Source organism: Muntiacus reevesi, chromosome 15 (genome assembly GCF_963930625.1).
Source record: "Muntiacus reevesi chromosome 15, mMunRee1.1, whole genome shotgun sequence".
NCBI lineage: Eukaryota > Metazoa > Chordata > Mammalia > Artiodactyla > Cervidae > Muntiacus > Muntiacus reevesi.
Genome location: NC_089263.1, coordinates 44291924 through 44310469, shown reverse-complemented (window position 1 = coordinate 44310469; position 18546 = coordinate 44291924). Strand labels below are relative to the sequence as shown.

The following is an 18546-nucleotide window of genomic DNA, read 5'->3' as shown; positions in this document are numbered from 1 at the left end:
GCATTTATCTCACATGCTAGTAAAGTAATGCTCAAAATTCTCCAAGCCAGGCTTTAGCAATACATGAACTGTGAACTTCCAGATGTTCAAGCTGGTTTTAGAAAAGACAGAAGAACCCGATATCAAATTGCCAACATCCGTTGGATCATCGAAAAAGCAAGAGAGTTCCAGAAAAACATCTATTTCTGTTTTTTTGACTATGCCAAAGCCTTTGACTGTTTGGACCACGACAAACTCTGGAAAATTCTTCAAGAGATGGGCATACCAGACCACCTGACCTGCCTCTTGAGACATCTGTATGCAGGTCAGGAAACAACAGTTAGAACTGGACATGGAACAACAGACTGGTTCCAAATAGGGAAAGGAGTACATCAAGGCTGTATATTGTCATCCTATTTATTTAACTTATATGCAGAGTACATCATGAGAAATGCTGGGCTGGATGAAGCACAAGCTGGAATCAAGATTGCCAGGAGAAATATCAATAGCCTCAGATATGCATATGACTCCACCCTTATGGCAGAAACCGAAGAACTAAAGAGCCTCTTGTTGAAAGTGAAAGAGAGAGTGAAAAGTTTGGCTTAAAGCTCAGCATTCAGAAAACTAAGATCATGGCATCTGGCCCCACCACTTTGTTTCAAAAAATGGGTAAACAGTGGAAACAGTGAAAGACTTTCTTTTCTTGGGCTCCAAAATCACTGCAGATGGTGATTGCAGTCATGAAATTAAAAGACTTGGTTTTAATTTGCTGCTCCTTTTAACTTGCTTGCTCCTTGGAAGAAAAGTTATGATCAACCTAGACAGCACGTTAAAAAGCAGAGACATGACTTTGCCAACAAAATTCCATCTAATCAAAGCTATGGTTTTTCCAGTAGTCATGTATAGATATGAGAGTTGGACTATAAAGAAAGCTGAGCGCTGAAGAATTGATGCTTTTTAACTGTGGTGTTGGAGAAGACTCTTGAGAGTCCCTTGGACAGCAAGGAGATCCAATCAGTCCATCCTAAAGGAAATCAGTCCTGATATTCATTGGAAGGACTGATGCTAAAGGTCAAACTCCAATACTTTGGCCACCTGATGCGAAGAACTGACTCATTAGAAAAGACCTTGCTGCTGGGAAAGATTGAAGGCAGAAGGAGGAGGGGACGACAGAGGATGAGATGGTTGGATGGCATCATTGACTCAATGGACATGAGTTTGAGTAAACTCTGTGAGTTGGTGATGGACAGGGAGGCCTGGCATGCTGCAGTCCATGGGGTCGCAGGGAGTTGGACACGACTGAGCAACTGAACTGAACTGAACTGAAAAGATATGTAACTCTTTGGGACAAAAGAGCTCCAGACACTTAGTGGCTTTGGTGTGAATTATAAACATCAAGGCTTTGATGGAAAATACAAACATCAAGTGAAGTGAAAGTCACTCAGTCGTGTGTGACTCTTTTCGACCCCATGAACTATACAGTCCACGGAATTCTCCAGGCCAGAATACTGGAGTGCATAGCCTCTCCCTTCTCCAGGATATCTTCCCAACCCAGGGATGGAACCCAGGTGTCCCACATTGCAGGTGGATTCTTTACCAGCTGAGCCTCAAGGGAAGCCCAAGAATACTGAAGTGGGTAGCCTATTCCTTCTCCAGTGGATCTTCCTGACCCAGGAATCGAACTAAGGTCTCCTGCTTTGCAGGCGGGTTCTTTACCAGCTGAGTAATTCACAAGTTTTTTCTTCAAGTAAGTAATCAACTTAGAAGCTAAATCTGTAGCCTCACTCTCTATGCAATGTCGCTTCTCTGAAAATCAGTTCCCTGCAAAACCCAGAGAAGCCTGCATTCTTTGTTGGTTCATTCCCTAAAGCATAAGGAAAGCATTTTCCTACATTCTTCAGCTGAAACAGCCATAGGTGTGGTCCTGCTTGCTTTACACCAGGGGCTACTTCCTGTTGTACCTGTTCTACAGAGGGCATTACTGTTTGGGAATGAAAGTAAAGTACCCTCATTTGAATTTTGTTCTCATATTTAATCAGTGAAACATGCTTTTGCCAACCAAGATTTCTGCAGGTCTTGTGGGAGGTGGAATGAAACATTAATCTCTTCTGAAAAGATGTGGGTAAGATAATAATCTGCTTTTTGAATGTCTCAGTATTGTTCCTAAATAAACCAAAGAGGAAACCGAGGTAAGAACAAAGTTCCTCTAAACTAAGCATATCTTGGAGAGAACGCAAGTTGGTCCCCTATTTAGCTGTCACTGATGGTAAAAATATCTGTAGCTTCCTGGTGTTGGAGGCCAGAGATGGAGCACACCTGCAATTAACAGTCTTTGGCTCACAAAATGAGTACATTCTAGACCCGAAAGTAGAGGAAAGTGAGGATGATTTCATGACCTTCCTGGGGGAATTACCTGATAATGGAAATGAGTATTTGGCTGGCTTCCTAACAGATAACTGGGTAAGAACAGCCCCAGGTCATTAATCTTATAGGGAACTTTTTTTTTTTTCTTTCTATTTTTCAATATGTAGTTTCTGGACCTTCTGCATCAGAATTGGGGATCGTATTAAAAATTCAAATACCTGAACCTCCACTCAGACCTACTAAATCCAAATTTTAAGAGGTGAGGCACAAGAATCCTTTTTTTTTTTTTTTTTTTTTTTTAGGAAGGGAAAAAAATCCTCTCTCAAAAGCCCCCTAAAGTTTTATTGGCTAAAATTAAGTTCCATGCTCATGTCTCATACTATTACAAGCCAGGAGAATAAGACCAGATGATTTACTCCATCATGGCAAGGTGGGAGAGAGTTCCTTTTCCATGAGCACATGGCCTCAGAGGTGTGAACCCTAGAATTAGGTCCTGCCAGCACAGAGAGTGATGACAGGTTTGGTGGGTTTGGTGGGTAAAATTACCATTTGCTATCATGGCTTACAAGCTGATAAGGGATAATAACTCACATGAAACCTAGGCTTCCTCAGTTACTATTTCTTGACTTCTATTTGTGTTCACTAGTTCAAATGCCCAAAGCATTCCTCTTTGATAGCCATTTTGGTGAAGTCTATGCTGTGCTTAGTCACTCAGTCATGTCCAACTCTTTGTGATCCCACGGACTGCAGCCCACCAGGCTCCTCTGTCCATGGGGACTCTCCAGGCAAGAATACTGGAGTGCATAATTCCCTCCTCCAGGGGGTCTTCCCAACCCAGGGACTGAACCCAGGTCTCCCACACTGCAGGCAAATTCTTTACCATCTGAGCCACCAGGGAAGCTCTTTGGTGAAGTCTAAGTGACTCCAAAGAAACAGGGAAGCATTGACATTTGGTCGGAGAGTGAAAGAGATTGATCTTGGAAAAGATACGTGCACCCCAATGTTCATTGCCGCACTATTTACAATAGCCAGGACATGGAAGCAACCTAAATGTTCATCAACAGAGGTAAGGATAAAGAAACTAGGGTACATATATACAATGAAATATTACTCAGCCATAAAAAGGAATGAAACTGGGTCACTTGTAGAAATATGGATGGACCTAGAGAATGAAGTAAGAGTGAAATAAGTCAGAAAGAGAAAAACAAATATCACATATTAACACATATATGTGGAATCTGGAAAGATGGTATAGGTGACCTTGTCTGCAAAGCAGAAATAGAGACACGGGTGTAGATTAAAAATGTATGGATACCAAGGGAGAAGAGAGTTGGGAGGAAGTGGGAGATTGGGATTAACATATATACACTACTGATATTGTGTATAAAGATAATATACTGTATAGCTCGGGAAACTCTACTGAATGCACTGTGGTAACCTGACTGGGAAGGAAATCCAAAAGTGAGGGGATATATGTATATGTACGAATGCATCATTTTTCTGTACAGAAGAAACTGACAACATTGTAAAGTACCTATACTCCAATAAAAATTAATGAAAAAAAAAGATTCATCTTGAAATAGTTCAAAATGCCAGGTCCAGCTTTCAATTCACAACACCACCGCACTGGTCAGGAGGAATATAATGCATTTATTCTTTCATTCAACAATTATTTACTGAGCACCTGTTATATGTCAGTTCCCATATTAAACTGGGGGATACATCAGCAAATAGACAAAATACCTGCCCTATCCTCATGAAGCTGGTATCTTGGTAGGAGAGACAGGCAGTATATAAAACAAGTAGATAAGCTATAAACATGTTTGAAAGGGGTAAATTCAATAAAGAAAAATAAAGCAGGCCAAAAGAATAGGTAGTGTTCCTGTGAGGGTGTTGCAATTTTATCAATAAAGAGAAGAGAGGTGAGGTCAAGCCTCACTGAGACTGTAACATTTGTGTAGTTTAAGGAAGTGAGGAGTGAGACATGGGGATAAGTGGGGGAGAGGATCTCAGACGAGATGCTGCATATGCAAAAACCCTGGAGTAGGATCGTGCCTGCTCTGAGGATTAAGGTCAGTGGGGCTGAAGGGGCGTGAACCAAGGAAGGCATAGCAGATGAGGTGAAACGTGTGACTCAGTGTGTAGGAGCAGACTGTCTGGGGCCTCTGAAGGGATTTTCATTTTGCTCTGAGGGAGATGGGCGGACACTTGCAGGATGGGAGCGAAGGAGTGACATGACCTGTCTTTTACCCTAATGGGACTATTCTGTCATTGCTTTGAGGATATAGAGTGTAGAGAAACTAGTTAGGAGACTAGCACAAAGGTTCAAATGCAATATGATTCTGGCTTGGGCCAGTGTAATAATAGAGATGAGTAAGAGAAAGACAGAACTCAAATGTGCTTTCGGAGTTTCTGGCCCGCGTGACTGAAAAGATGGACTTACCGTGAAGTGATTTGGAAAATATTGTGGGTGGAGCAAGTCTGTGGAGGAAGAATCAGGAGTTTCTTTTGAACATGCTAATTATGAGATGCCTCCTAGATATTCAAGTGGAGGTGTTGACTAGGTGACTGGATGAACTGGAGATGGATGGCAGTTAACAGCGTAAGGATGGTAATTAAAGTCATATGGCTGGATGAAATCACCAGGGAGAGATAGATGAGGTCCAGAAACTAAGCCCCAGGGTTGGCTTCTGCACTGTTTCTCAAATGTCTTAAATTCTATGTACTTTATCCAACTTGTAGTTTTCTAGAACATTGACTGAAAGAGTTAGGAAAATAGTTAACCCTTCACTATTCACTGATAATAATGTGATAGGAAGGAAACAATTTTTCAAAGTGACCTGGAAGACTGTGGACATCCATAAAGTAAATCCAGAAAGTTTGGTTACTGCCCATTCATCTTGTGTTTAAATCAGGCAAGTGAGAACTCAGGCCCTTTTAAAAAAAAACTGGTGCAGAGGATTGTGGACGACAAAAGGGGCTGTAAACTCTGGCTCATCTGTTCCTTTGTTCAAAACCCTGCACTTTAGCCCTTCTCAGAAACCAGGCAGCACCTGCGGCCCGAGCACTGGAGACATAGGCGCAGAGGAGCACGAGGGCCAGGGGATGGAATGACGTTTCTCCCTGACCTGACTTTGACTGCGGACGCCGGGAGTCCTCGCTGCCTGAGGACACAGGGAAGCGAGCACAACATCCAAAGGTGGACTGTTTAGATTCCAGTAGACTCTCATTCTTATAACAACTCTCCCACTTGGTGGTTTTGTGTCCGACTCTGTGACCCCGTGGACTATAGCCCATAAGGCTCCTCTGTCTATGGGATTTTCCAGGCAAGAGTACTACAAGCTGTTTGACTAGTAGGAAAGTTGCTTAACTTCATTAAGTCTCTGTGTCCTTCTCTATAAAATGGAAAAGAGCAGAATCTCTTTCGTGTAAAGTTGAATGGGATGATTTTGTAAAGCATCAAGCACAGTCATTGCTGATTTTGTGTCTAAAGTTTCTGTCAGTAATCTAAATTCCATGAGCAGTCCAAGCTGTTAAAATACTGTTCCTTTGGAGCCTCATTTGATGAACTGAAAGTCTGCTAGATCAGACTATAATTTGTAACCTACAAAATGCTCTGGTCCAAGGCTTTGTTCTTTGGTAGGGTTGGGACATAGAACAACTGACTGTTTCCAAATTGGGAAAGGAGTACAACAAGGCTGTATATTGTCACCCTGCTTATTTAACTTCTACGAGAAATGTTGGGCTGGGTGAATCACAAGCTGGAATTAAGATTGCCTGGAGAAAAATCAACAACCTGAGATATGCAGATGATACCACTCTAATGGCAGAAAGTGAAGAGGAACTAAAGACCTCTTGATGAGAGTGAAGGAGGGGAGTGAAAAAGTCAGCTTAAAACTCAATATTAAAAAAAAAACTAAGATCAAAAACCAAATGGGCATTTGGTCCCATCACTTCATGACAGATAGAAGGGTAAAAAGTGGAAACAGTGACAGATTTTATTTTCTTGGGCTTCAAAATCACTGCAGTCAGTGACTGCAGCCATAAAATTAAAAGACAGTTGCTCCTTGGAAGGAAAACTATGACAAACGTAGACAGTGTACTAAAAAACAGAAACAGGGATCGGGATGGAGAACACATGTAAATCCATGGCTGATTCATGTCAATGTATGGCAAAAACCACTACAATATTGTAAAGTAATTATTCTCCAACTAATAAAAATAAATGAAAAAAAATCAGCTATACCCAATAAAGCATAAAGTCTTTTAAAACTAAAAAATAAATAAATAAATAACAGAAACATCAATTTGCTGAAAAAGGTCCATAGAGTCAAAGCTATGTTTTTTTTCTAGTAGTCATTTACAGATGTGAGAGTTGGACCATAAAGAAGGCTGAGCACCGAAGAACTGATGCTTTCAAATTGTGGTGCTGGAGAAGACTCCCTTGGACTACAAGGAGATCAAACCAGTCAATCCTCAAGGAAATCAGTCCTTAATATTCACTGGGAGGACTGATGCTGAAGCTGAAGCTCCAATACTTTGACCACCTGATGGGAAGAGCCAACTCATTGGAAAAGACCCTGATGCTGGGAAAGATTGAAGGCAGGAGGAAGAGGGCGGCAGAGGATGAGATGCTTAGAGAGCACCACCGACTCAGTGGACATGAATCTGAGCAAAGTCTGGGAGATAGTGGAGGGCAGAGGAGCCTGGCGTGCTGTAGTCCATCGGGCCACAAAAGAGTGGGACACCATGTAGGGACTGAACAGCAACATCGAGGGTTGGGCAGCTGTTGAGTTGCATTTAACTCTGGTACCACTAGGGGGCACCTCAAAAAATTAATCTGGAGCCTACTGTAATAACTGGTGACTAAAAACAGTTAATGCTTCCGTTGTGGCTCAGCTGGTAAAGAATCCGCCTGCAATGCTAGAGTCCTGGGCTCTATCCCTGGGTTGGGAAGATCCCCTGGAGAAGAGAAAGGCTACCCACTCCAGTATTCTGGCCTGGAGAATTCCATGGACTGTATAGTCCATGGGGTCACAAAGAGTTGGATACGACTGAGCGGCTTTCAAAAACAGTTAATGCATTTCCAAATATGACTTTTACTGTAGGAGCAGCCTTCTCAGTGCCCAGCATCTTTGGTCTCAAACATGTATGCATTGGTTGTGGCAGAATTCCACAATAGGATGTGAATTCCTGAGGCCCTAGGTCACACACTTAAGTAAGGGTCCGTTTGGAAAGGACATCTCTGAATTCTGAGGCTTTTTGCCCCAGCTGTGGTCATATGCAACCTTTCAGCTAGACCAAACTATAAAATCAGGCAACTTACAACAATGTACTGACTTAGTTCCATGAGCAATTGTAGAGGGAGCTGGCATTTAAAAAATCTCTATTCTGGCAGTTATCTTTTGGAATTAATTTACTCACCTTTTGTGCCAACAGTTTTTCATGCTACATAAACAGCTAACACATGATTGACCTAGAATTCCAACCCAAGGAGTGTGTCTCCATTTGGGAATGAGGGCAGGCCCTCATTCCTGCCCACTACATCACATTGCCTTTCCTGACAGGTAGACTCAGAAAAACAGGTAGACTCAAATGAATGCTAAATGCTAGAGGTTGGTGATAAAGAACAGGAGTGACCATTGTCAAACAACTTATTACTTGGATTAAATATGGTAATCATGTGAATAATACATACTCTTGTTAAAAATATGCGAGTCATTCAGACTATTTATATGGATACCGAGTCATGTCTATGAATATGGACTATATATATATATATACTCTATGTAAATGTATATACATGGTTTTACCAGGTGGCTCAGTGGTAAAGAATCTTCCTGCCAATGCAGGAGATGCAGTTTCTATCTCTGGGTCAGGAAGATCCCCTGGAGAAAGAAATGGCAACCCTCTCTAGTATTCTTGCCTGGGAAATCCCATGGACAGAGGCACCTGGTGGGCTACCTCTGAGATATGCAGATGGGGTTGAAGAAGAGTTGGACACACCTTAGCAATTGAGCACACATGCATGATATGTATAGACATATACGCATAAGTAAATACATTTCTTATTAATGTCAGTGTATTCAATATAATGTTATCTGCATGTTGCTATGTGCCAAGCATGTATGAAGACAACATCTTGGTCAAATATTGCCAGCAGGTACAATATCAAGATTTTTGTCTACCATCTCAGAGAAGGCTTCCTGGATAAAGTTAAGGTCTTACTTGATTTGGGGACAGTGGAACTACTCTGTTATTAACATTTGACCCCAGAAAAAGGTGCTTAGCTTAGTGCTTGGAACAAAGTATACAGAAAGAATAAGTGAGTGAATAAATGAATGATGACTCCTTGAGTGGGAACAACAGAAGTTAGAACAGAGGAAATAAGAAAAGGGGGATTGGTGAGAAGTTGGGGTGAGTAGAATGGAGAAGGAATTTCTTCAGCAGAGAACAGGGAACTGGCTGGCAAAGGATTTTTGACTCCACAGTCAGGTCCTTTTTCCTAGTTTTCAGTCCCCGTCCAAGAAATAGAGTTGTTTTGGTTTTCTTTTCTTTTCTTTTTTTTTTTTTTTGAGTTTTTTCTCTCAGAGTTAGCATCCACATGAGTGAAAGACTGCTCTTACATGATTCTTATTTTCTAATGGAAATGCGTTCATCTTTATAAGCAAGGTAATCTGCTGTCACTGAAAATTACTATACTTTTTGCATATTCAGTTCTAAATAAGTCTCTTCACTTATAGATTAATGCAGCAACTAATACCACATTCTACCCATATTATTTACATATTAGTTGCTTCTCAAATATCTTTTTTGCTCTTTCTTTCCTTAGTGTTTTCTATCAGGGTTCTGGTTCTTATATCACACTAATGCCTTCCCTGTGCAACATGCTTGGTGCATTGAGCATCCTGCCAACTTTCCAGGGAATGGAGCCATGGACCTACGTCCTAAATGATACTGACAGCTAAACTAATTTTTCATATCTTAGAAAATCAAGGTTGTAGTTTATTTCAGACCCATTAGCAAAGTTTAATTGTGGTGGTAAAATCATACTGAAAGTTCAGTTAAAAACGTGTGTTGAGGAAAACTTTTAAAGAATTCCTCCGTATAGCATGTAATGAAAGTGGTATGGTTTGGGGTAACAAATAGATCCAAGGACCATATGCAGAAACTCAGTTCACTTAATTCTCTGTAATGAAAAATAATAACTATATTGTTTGTGCCCAGAGACCTGATATGAGTTGAACCAAGGGAAACTTTCTTGAGTTTTATGTTAGAATCTTAGCTGAAACTTTCTTTATGCTTCCTGCCCTTCTTCAAAGTTCGGTTGCTGCTTCTGAAAGAAGAATCTGTGTCACTTATTCTTTGTAAGCTGTTTTCCTTCTCCTTTGAAGGCTATCTAGTTTTCCCTCTCTCCTTTGCCTAATTGAAAATGGCCCCAAGATGCATGCAATTTCGAGAACTTCAGATTGCAGATTCTACATAATTCAAATAACAGAGCCATGGAACTGCAGTCTTTCATTTGGATTCTGTGAACCGCTGAGACTTGCAGAGCGTAAATGATGTCAGAATTCTGCCCTAAAGGTGTAGTGCCAAGGCCAAAATTCTGCCCTGGGAGACGGGACCCATCGAGCGATGGAAGCCATGCCCTCATAACCCAGGGCTGAGTGCCACCCTCATTGTTTTAATTACAGAGCTATAGCATGTGGGTAAGAAACTTGGATTTGACAACAGCAGAAGAAAGAGGATATTGTATGCCTTCAATCAGCTTTGTATTAGAAGATCCTTAAAGGGGAAATTATGTGAAAGAAGGGGGGAGGAAGAAAACAAACTAGCAAGATCCCTATTTCAATATAATTTGGAGAAAATGACTGATTTGGGTTGGTCATGTTGCCAGAACAGATGACTCAAGACTTCCAAACAAGAAATGGAAATCAGGAGGATGCCTGAAGCCTGAAAGAAGAACAAATATGATTGACTGTAAGGCTTCAAAATCAACTGTACCAAAGATGAGCTTGGATCGTTGCCCAGAACAGAACTGAATGGTGATGTTCAGTTAGGTCCTGACTGTTGAAACGAAGTAAAATGTAGTAATTGTGCTCTGTTAGGTACACAGACACGTTAATGCTTTCCAATTTCCCCAACTGGGGATCTGGTGTCACTTTCCCTGTCTCTCCTATTTCATGCTTCACCGATGAGTATTATTGCTGCTCTGGACTTTTACTGAATGCCAGGTTTTTGGCAAAGAAGTGGGATCCAGGTGAAAACATCCGTCTCTTGCTGCATGTGAGTATGCTGCAGGTGGCTTTGAAAATGGCTTTTCAACTTTGAAGTCATTTCTTTAATTGGCCTTTTCAGGCTTGGATGAGGTGCACTGCTATCCTGGCTGCTGGGCCCAGATTATGAATCTCAGCAGTTTGGACCCCCCAAAACCCTTCATCTCCAACAACCAGGGAAAGCCTGGTTTCCCCAGGCAGCAGATTTATACAGTGATCTTTTTCCTCTCTTAGGAGGGAAGATAATTTATTCACCATTTCCTTATACTCATTTCTCAGTAATCTACCAGTTGAGTTTTATAATCAACTGGTTGAGTAATCTACCAGTTGAGTTGATAACTTTTCTAATGGACAACGTGGTATGACTCCCTCTAAAGGTCACTGGTGAAGCAGTTATACTGTTTCCCTTTCTCCTTGGGAGCTGCAAAGAAGAAAAGATTCCATGCTGTGGCTTCTAAGGCCAAAATCCTGTTTACCAGGCTAGCAACTTCAAAAATTTCCCAGCCTGCCTGTAGGAGTAGTCCAGCTCTACAGTACAAATTACTTCCAAACAAACATTTCTACATACTAAATTAGAAAAATAACAGCAAAACCAACAAGGAGGTGACTCAGAGGGAAAAAAAAGAGGGGCAGAAGGGACATGTCATTTTTCCATTCCTTTCTGGCTTCTTTACCTGTGTTGAATTTTGAGAATGTTAAGCCCTGTCCTGTCTACCCACTATTAACCACAAAGTCTTCAGATTTCAGTAGCTGACTTAAAGCAGGTAAGTTTCTTCAGCCATCCAAATGGGCTAAAGATGTTGTCAGGTACAACATGTTTCATTAAGGATCTATCTGGTCTCCTTGGGGGGCAAGGATTCTAAAGTTTGGGCCCCAAAGAAGGTAACCTAAGATTGGTCCCTACTAATGAGAGACAGCAGGAAGGCTTCCTCCAGGATTTGTAAATGAACCACCAACTGGAACTCAAAGAAAATTCTGCATTTCCTTGATTTGTACAATCAACATCTTTTTATTGGCTTGTCTACGACCTTGGAGCCACCCAATATGTTAAATAACTTCACAGTTTAAAAAAGTAGTGGGGGAAATGAGGGATAAAATTATTTTGTGGGGCTTGGCATAAATCTGTATTTCAAATAAGCTATGTGTGAGCTGTGTCTTTGAGAAGAACACGTGCAGTGCAGTTTTGATCTTCACTTTATAGATGTACATAAGTAATACAAGGCCTGTTTTGATCATACAATTAAAAACAAATGTGATCCAATGTTGTAATACTCTTTGTCTACTTATATTCCTGAATAACAACTCTCAATCAGGATGTGAACCATCATGATCTAATGGTTTTGAAAAACTGGAACCCCATCCTCATTTTTGCCTGTGAACTTTTCCACGTTCTGTCTTTGGTGTGGGGGTTTCTCATATGTAATCATTATAATGGGATAGAGTTTTAGTATATGATACGGTTCCTGAAAGAAATAACCTAAAAACGTTTTAAAAATGGTTCTCACAGTCTCCTTCTAAGTGCTTTGCTTAACGTTTAACAGCTATCTTCATTATATTATGATTTAAGAATTTGGGACTTTTTCAAAATTACAAATGTTAAAGCTATTTGTATCAGAATGCTTTTAGCTGTAGGTTAACAGAAGATATAACTGAAAGCACTCAAATAGTAAAGGTTTATTTTTAATTTCATGTAACCAGACATCTGGAGGTAGGGTGCCAGGATTGGTTCATTGAGCAGTCTGATGATGTCATCAAGGTCAAGGTCTTTTCTTTTTGCTGGACATCCTCAGCTTGCAGGCAGTGATATTTCACTTGACCGCAGTACACAGGGATATCATACAGCACAGACAACATCTAGTGAAAAAGAGGGTCATTTTTTCCCATGTACTCTTTTCCTTAGGCTAGAAATTCAAGACTTCCAGCATGCATCCCTCCCTCTTTGCTGGTCCAAGGGGCTAGGTTTGAGTTGTATGTCCATGTTTAACCTCCTTGCTAGGAAGGGAATGGGACCACAATGATTGGCTTGAAGAACTCTGCTTTGCCCCCTGGACTGGCAAAGTGCTCTCTTCCCAAAGTGCAGGGAATGGTGAATACCTGCACCTCTAGGAACAAAGACGGTTGAGGAGGGTATCTGTTAAATCAACAGCTAAAAGTGCTCCCCACTGACTTTTTGGACAACTATTTTTATTTTAATATCTAGTATGAATATTTCATTGTTTTATCATATTAGTAAACTATGCATTGTATTTTCCCACACAGAATTATCCTGATATTTGTCTTAAGAGCAAAACTGATTCTTACGGGGAAAAAATTTATCCTAGAGCCTAAGTTTTTTTCTCATCTGATTCACCTAGGAAATATTTTATAAACATCTCAAAAGTTTTTCCAGAAAATGATCTTGTTCATCTCAACCCGATCTATCAGTTATGCAGGAAATGTTGCATATTACTTTAAAAGAGAATGGAAGTGGAATAGAAATCTGATTTTTAACTGCTTCTCCTAAAATAAGACATGACAAGACATTTTTGCAATAGAAATAACTTGACTTTTCAAATGTGCTTGTAAAAATAGTTTTATTTTAAGAAAAACTGCGATACCTCTACACCTCAGTAGACAAGCACTGAAGACTGTGGACAAGGACAAGAGACTGTGAGGACAGGCTTCATCTACAATATGAAGAAAATAATCACTCCTTCCTCAAAGGAAGGATTGTTGTGAGAGTTGAATGAGATTATAATTGTCCATATGCCTTCATATACTTATTCTTAACAGAGTAGCAAGTCCACATTAGGCATTCACCAAATTTGACTATTTTTACTTATAACAGTATTAATAAAAGTTGATACACATCCAAGTTAGCATATTCCTATGCAAGGTAGTTAACATCGAGCTGATAATTTTTAGAAGTAATAACTTTGAGAAACAAAATATGAGGTCTTCCAAACAGTTCATAGTGCAGTTTTATAGGAGGTCTTGAACTGGTTCTTGTGTCTCTTCCACAGAGTTCCCCAGTTGGCTTGATACGGGTCAAAACTTAAAACCACAGTAGTGGCTTTGCTGTCCTCTCAGCAGACATTAGAATCTCACTTTCCATTCATTCAGGGAGTAGACGAAATGTGTCAATCTGGTTCTTGAGAAGTAAGCAGGTTGAAGCATGTTGATATGAGTGTTGCAAATCTCTTAACTTCCTTGCCTATTGTCCTGATAAGCTACATACCCTGTATTTCAAGCCAAGACTACATGAGCACAGAAAAAAAAAATTGGCAGAATGAACAGTGCATGTGAATATAAGCATCAGCTTTTTTTAGCCAGAAACGAGTATCTTCTTCATAAGATATTACTAGTCCTTTTTGTTTTTTAGAATCTGTATGTCATACTTTTACACTTGGAAAGCTTCCAGTAATTATCAATCAAGTCAAAAAAATAAGTCATCGGCTTAAGGCCTTGCCCACATTCTCTTGCTCAGACTTAAAAAAAAAAAAAAATTGTTGAAGTATAGTTGTTTTACATTTCTACTGTACAGCATAGTGACTCAGTTACATGTATTTGTTTTCTTATTCTTTTCTATTCTGGCTTATCACAGGGTATTGAATACAGATCCCTGTGCTATACGGAGAGATGTTCTTTATCCATCCTTCACATACCAGTTTGCACCTGCTAATCCCAAGCTTCCAGCACTTCCGTCCCTTACCCCCTTTCCTCTTTGGCAGCCACAGGTCTGTTTTCTTTGTCTATGAGTCTGTTTCCTTTTGTAGATGTGTTCATTTGTGTCATATTTTCAATTCCACATATAGATAGTATCATATGGTATTTGTCTTTCTCTTTCTGATTTACTTCACTTAGTATGATAATGTCTAGGTCCATCCATATAGCTGCAAATGGCATTATTTCATCCTCTTTTATGAGTAAATAATATTCCATTGTATATGTATACCACATCTTCTTTATCCGTTCATCTGTTGATGGACTTTTTGGTTGTTCCCATGCCTTGGCTAATATAAATAGTACTGCTATGAACATGGGGGTGCATGTATCTTTTCAAATTATAGGTATGTCTGGATATACTGCTGGATCATATGGCAACTCTATCTTTATTTTTTTGAGGAGCCTTCATACTGTTTTCCATAATGGCTGCACGAATTTTCATCCCCACCAAGAGTGTAGGAGGATTCCCTTTTCTCCACATCCTCTCCAACATTTGTTATTTGTAGACTTGTTAATGATGGCCATTCTGACTGGTGTGAGGTGGTAGCTCATTGTAGTTTTGATTCCCGTTATTGCTCACATTTTGGGTGTTATTATTTGAATTGGCCCAAGTGCCACGCTTACCTGACCAAAGGCTCTTCATAGGAGAGGCCACAGTATGGAGGAACAGCAACAGTCACTTTGACTGTAGAGGCCAATTTCTGGATCCAGGACTTTGGTTTGTAAGTAAATAAAGGAAATTATTATAGATATTACTGGGTATCTCAAAGAATCAAAAGCAAAGGGAAATGTCAGTATTCAAGAAGGGTCAAGATGTAACGAGGCTTAAAGAAATCCTGGCCACAGAATCACACTTATAGTACCAGAACTTCTGCATCTTGCTTCTTTGTTTTCCTGAATGATGGCTTCCTTCTTTCTTATCACTGCACATTGACTTTCCCTGAATGATAGAAAACATGACTACTGTTAATATTCTAGCCTTATTATCTTAGAGCTTTAGCCACACAGAGCAAGGCTGACCTCTTCAGTTCCAATTCCAAAATCCTGGAGAAAAACTCTACTTGGATCAGATTAACAGGAACAAAGAAATGGAGTACCATTTGGATCCATTCAGCAAGTTGCCCAATCAACCACTGCCTACAAGTAGTATCATATTGTACTAATATATGGGTTCTAGTAGTTTAAAAAATTGGGTGGGACAGTTCTCAACAGAAGAGTTGCCAGCCTGGCTATTCCATAGATACCCACTGTTGCATGGATATACTGTAAAAATAATGCAAGGAAGTAAATGATTCTCACTTCTCATTTGTCAGCAAATGCTGCCTATGGTCCTTGAGAATTTCCTGTTAAAGCTGTTCATTCACCGTTAGAGAGTTCAGGATGAAGAGCTGGCTGGAGCTGATGAGGGAGCACTGCACATGAAAGAGCAGAACAGAGAGCGCGCACATCATGGAAGCATCACCAACGTGAAGCCGAGGGTTCTGGACCTCCCAGCTCTTTTCAGATTAAATTCTTATGGTTGCCCCTACTGCCTCTCTTCACTCCTGCCTTACACCTCTTTTTAATATTTTCTTTCATCATTTTTTAAAATGAAGACCTTCTGCATTGCTGTAAGACTTCTGTCCTCCTTCAGCGAAGTAGTGCTCCACTTTAGGCAAAAGTTTAAAGTAATGGGGAGTGTCTGTCTTCAGAAATGTGCTGTTCCATGTCTTTTTGTTCTTTCTCTTAGAATAACAAAATCTGAGGATTGGAGTAAACCAACCTTGAGGGCCATCAAATCCTTCCATTGTTGTGTACATCCATCTCTGGCATCCATGATGAGTGGTCATCCACACTGCTTGACCACATTCCAAAGGGAACACACCACTTTTCAGGACAGTCCATTCAATGTTTAGATAGGTCTGCCTGTTAGAAGTACTTCCTTGTATCAAGCTCCTACTGAACCAAAAATGTGTCTTTCTCTGTTGCTTCCACCTGTTGGCCCTAGTTCTACCACCTGGAAACAAATAGAAAAGTCTAATCTGTTTCCTACATGCTCACTTTTCAGAAGATTCATCAGATGTTTGTCCCTAAGATCTTTCTTCTCCAGCTGAGCTACTGTTCGTCCTATATCTGTTCTCTGTTGCATGGGATTTCAAGTAGATCTATTAACAGGGACACTGTTCCAGAAGCTTTCCTTCCTTAAATGTTCTTCTTCATTCCTGCCCTCCCCCATAACCAGGCATAATCATCCAGGGGTGAAAAAAACAGAACAAAAAGAACAGAACTAATAATCTTTTTTATTATAAATATAGAACTGCTATTCAAGAAAATCACATTTATCTTTTAGGAAGATCAAACCTAGGCAGAATCATTCTCATGCTGAAAATTATATAATAATTTATAATGAAATTCAAATTAGAAAGAGTATGTAAATTTTACAAGTAAATTTCAGGCCTCAGTAGTTGAAATGGAAAGGAAGTGGGGGAATTCATTAATTCTTATAGTTCTTCAAAGCACGTCTGCTTTACTTCCTTTATATGAACACAAATGCTAGTGCTATTCATTAAGTCAAAAACAGCAGGCATAGTAAGCCCACATTAAGGGATCATTTGATTCCTTTCTTTCTCTTCATAAAATCTGTAAGCTTAGCAAATATTTGTGTCCTGTTTACATACACACATGCAGATGCACACACACGCACAAGACTCTGGGGTAAGCACTGTAGGGAACACCAGCCCTCAAGGGACTAACAATTAGAAGCTGTAAAATGAGGCTTTTGCTCCCTTCATTGAAAGGTACTGTGTCAGCCAGTGTGTTGAGGAAGAGCAAGAGGTTGCCATGTTGGATTGAGTGCCACTGTGGGTTAGTCTGAATAAACTCTTAACTTTTTTGATCCAGAGCATAGCTAGAAGCAGAACCCAACTTAAGGGTGCTGGAGTAAAGTTTGATGGGTTAATCAGAGAAGCTCTAGCCTTCTCTAGGATATTAAGTGGTTATCCTAAAATAGGGACTGGTTGAGTCCTACCTTTATCCGTAGCCACTTACTGGTTGACCAGGGGAGTTGATTATCTCAGAAAATGATGCAGAATATTCTTTCCTATTGAAATATTTTCATACTATATATATATTTACACTATACCCTCATGGGGCTTCCCTGATAATTCAGCTTATGAAGAATCCGCCTGCAATGCAGGAGACCCCGATTCAATTCCTGGGTTGGGAAGATCCGCTGAAGAAGGGATAGGCTACTCATTCCAGTATTCTTGGGCTTCCCTTGTGGCTCAGCTGGTAAAGAATCCACGTGCAGTGTGGGAGACCTGGGTTCGATCCCTGGGTTTGGAAGATCCCCTCGAGAAAAGGCTACCCACTCCAGTGTTCTGGCCTGGAGAATTCTGTGGACTATATAGTCCATGGTGTCACAGAGTTAGACACGACTGAGCGACTTTCGATTTTACACCGTCATAGCATATATGTGTGTATATGAGTGTGTAAATTCCAGGGCAGACAGATTTAAGATTTTGAATCTTAAATTTTAATGAGAAATAAATGGTGACTTTTTATAAAATTTGTAGGCTTATGACACTCACTCTTTTTTTTCCTAAAAATGTCTGAATATGTGACCACATGTCAGTATTGAAAACAACAGCTGCCCCATGCCCTGTGAGACTGCACATCAGCAGCAGAGTTTGGTGAGCTCCAGTCCATAGGGTCACAGAGTCAGACACAACTGAGCGAGCATGCACCACCTCCAGGAAAGCTTGATACTTCTACTGTCAGGGACATGTCTCTGTCATTAGCCCTCCCTGACCTTCTTTCATCTCCCTCAAGGAAGCTAAAAAAATTATGACTGATTTGGGACAGGGCTAGGAGCCCTAGTTCCACAGCCATATAGTTTGTTAGTTTCTCCTATGTTAGTGAAGCTAAAATTGAGGGTTTCATCACCTGGTTAGCCTCTGAAGTCTTAGTCTAGTGGGCTCAGGTGTAGCCTTCACTTCATTTGGTGTCCACAGGAGAGAGATATAAGATGGTAGAGAGCTCAAGGCTACCAACCACACAACTTAGAAAATAAATTGAAGATTCCTTAGATTAAGGAGGGTTGAGTTTATCTTTAAGGTACAACTCATGATTATCTTTAGCAGCTTACCTAAGGGGTTCCAGTCTCAGCATCATTTATTCCTCTTCTGAATGTCATAGAACGTATAAATGTAGAATTCATAGTCTCTCCACGTTAGCATTAAAA

The 18546-nt window shown here is 40.3% G+C and overlaps 1 protein-coding gene across 3 annotated transcripts in view; it reads left to right on the top strand.

The window, feature by feature from the left end:
* The window catches only part of SLC25A21 (solute carrier family 25 member 21), a 498703-nt gene that overhangs the window by 420301 nt on the left and 59856 nt on the right, over nt 1-18546 (top strand). The gene's annotated exons all lie outside the window — the stretch shown is intronic.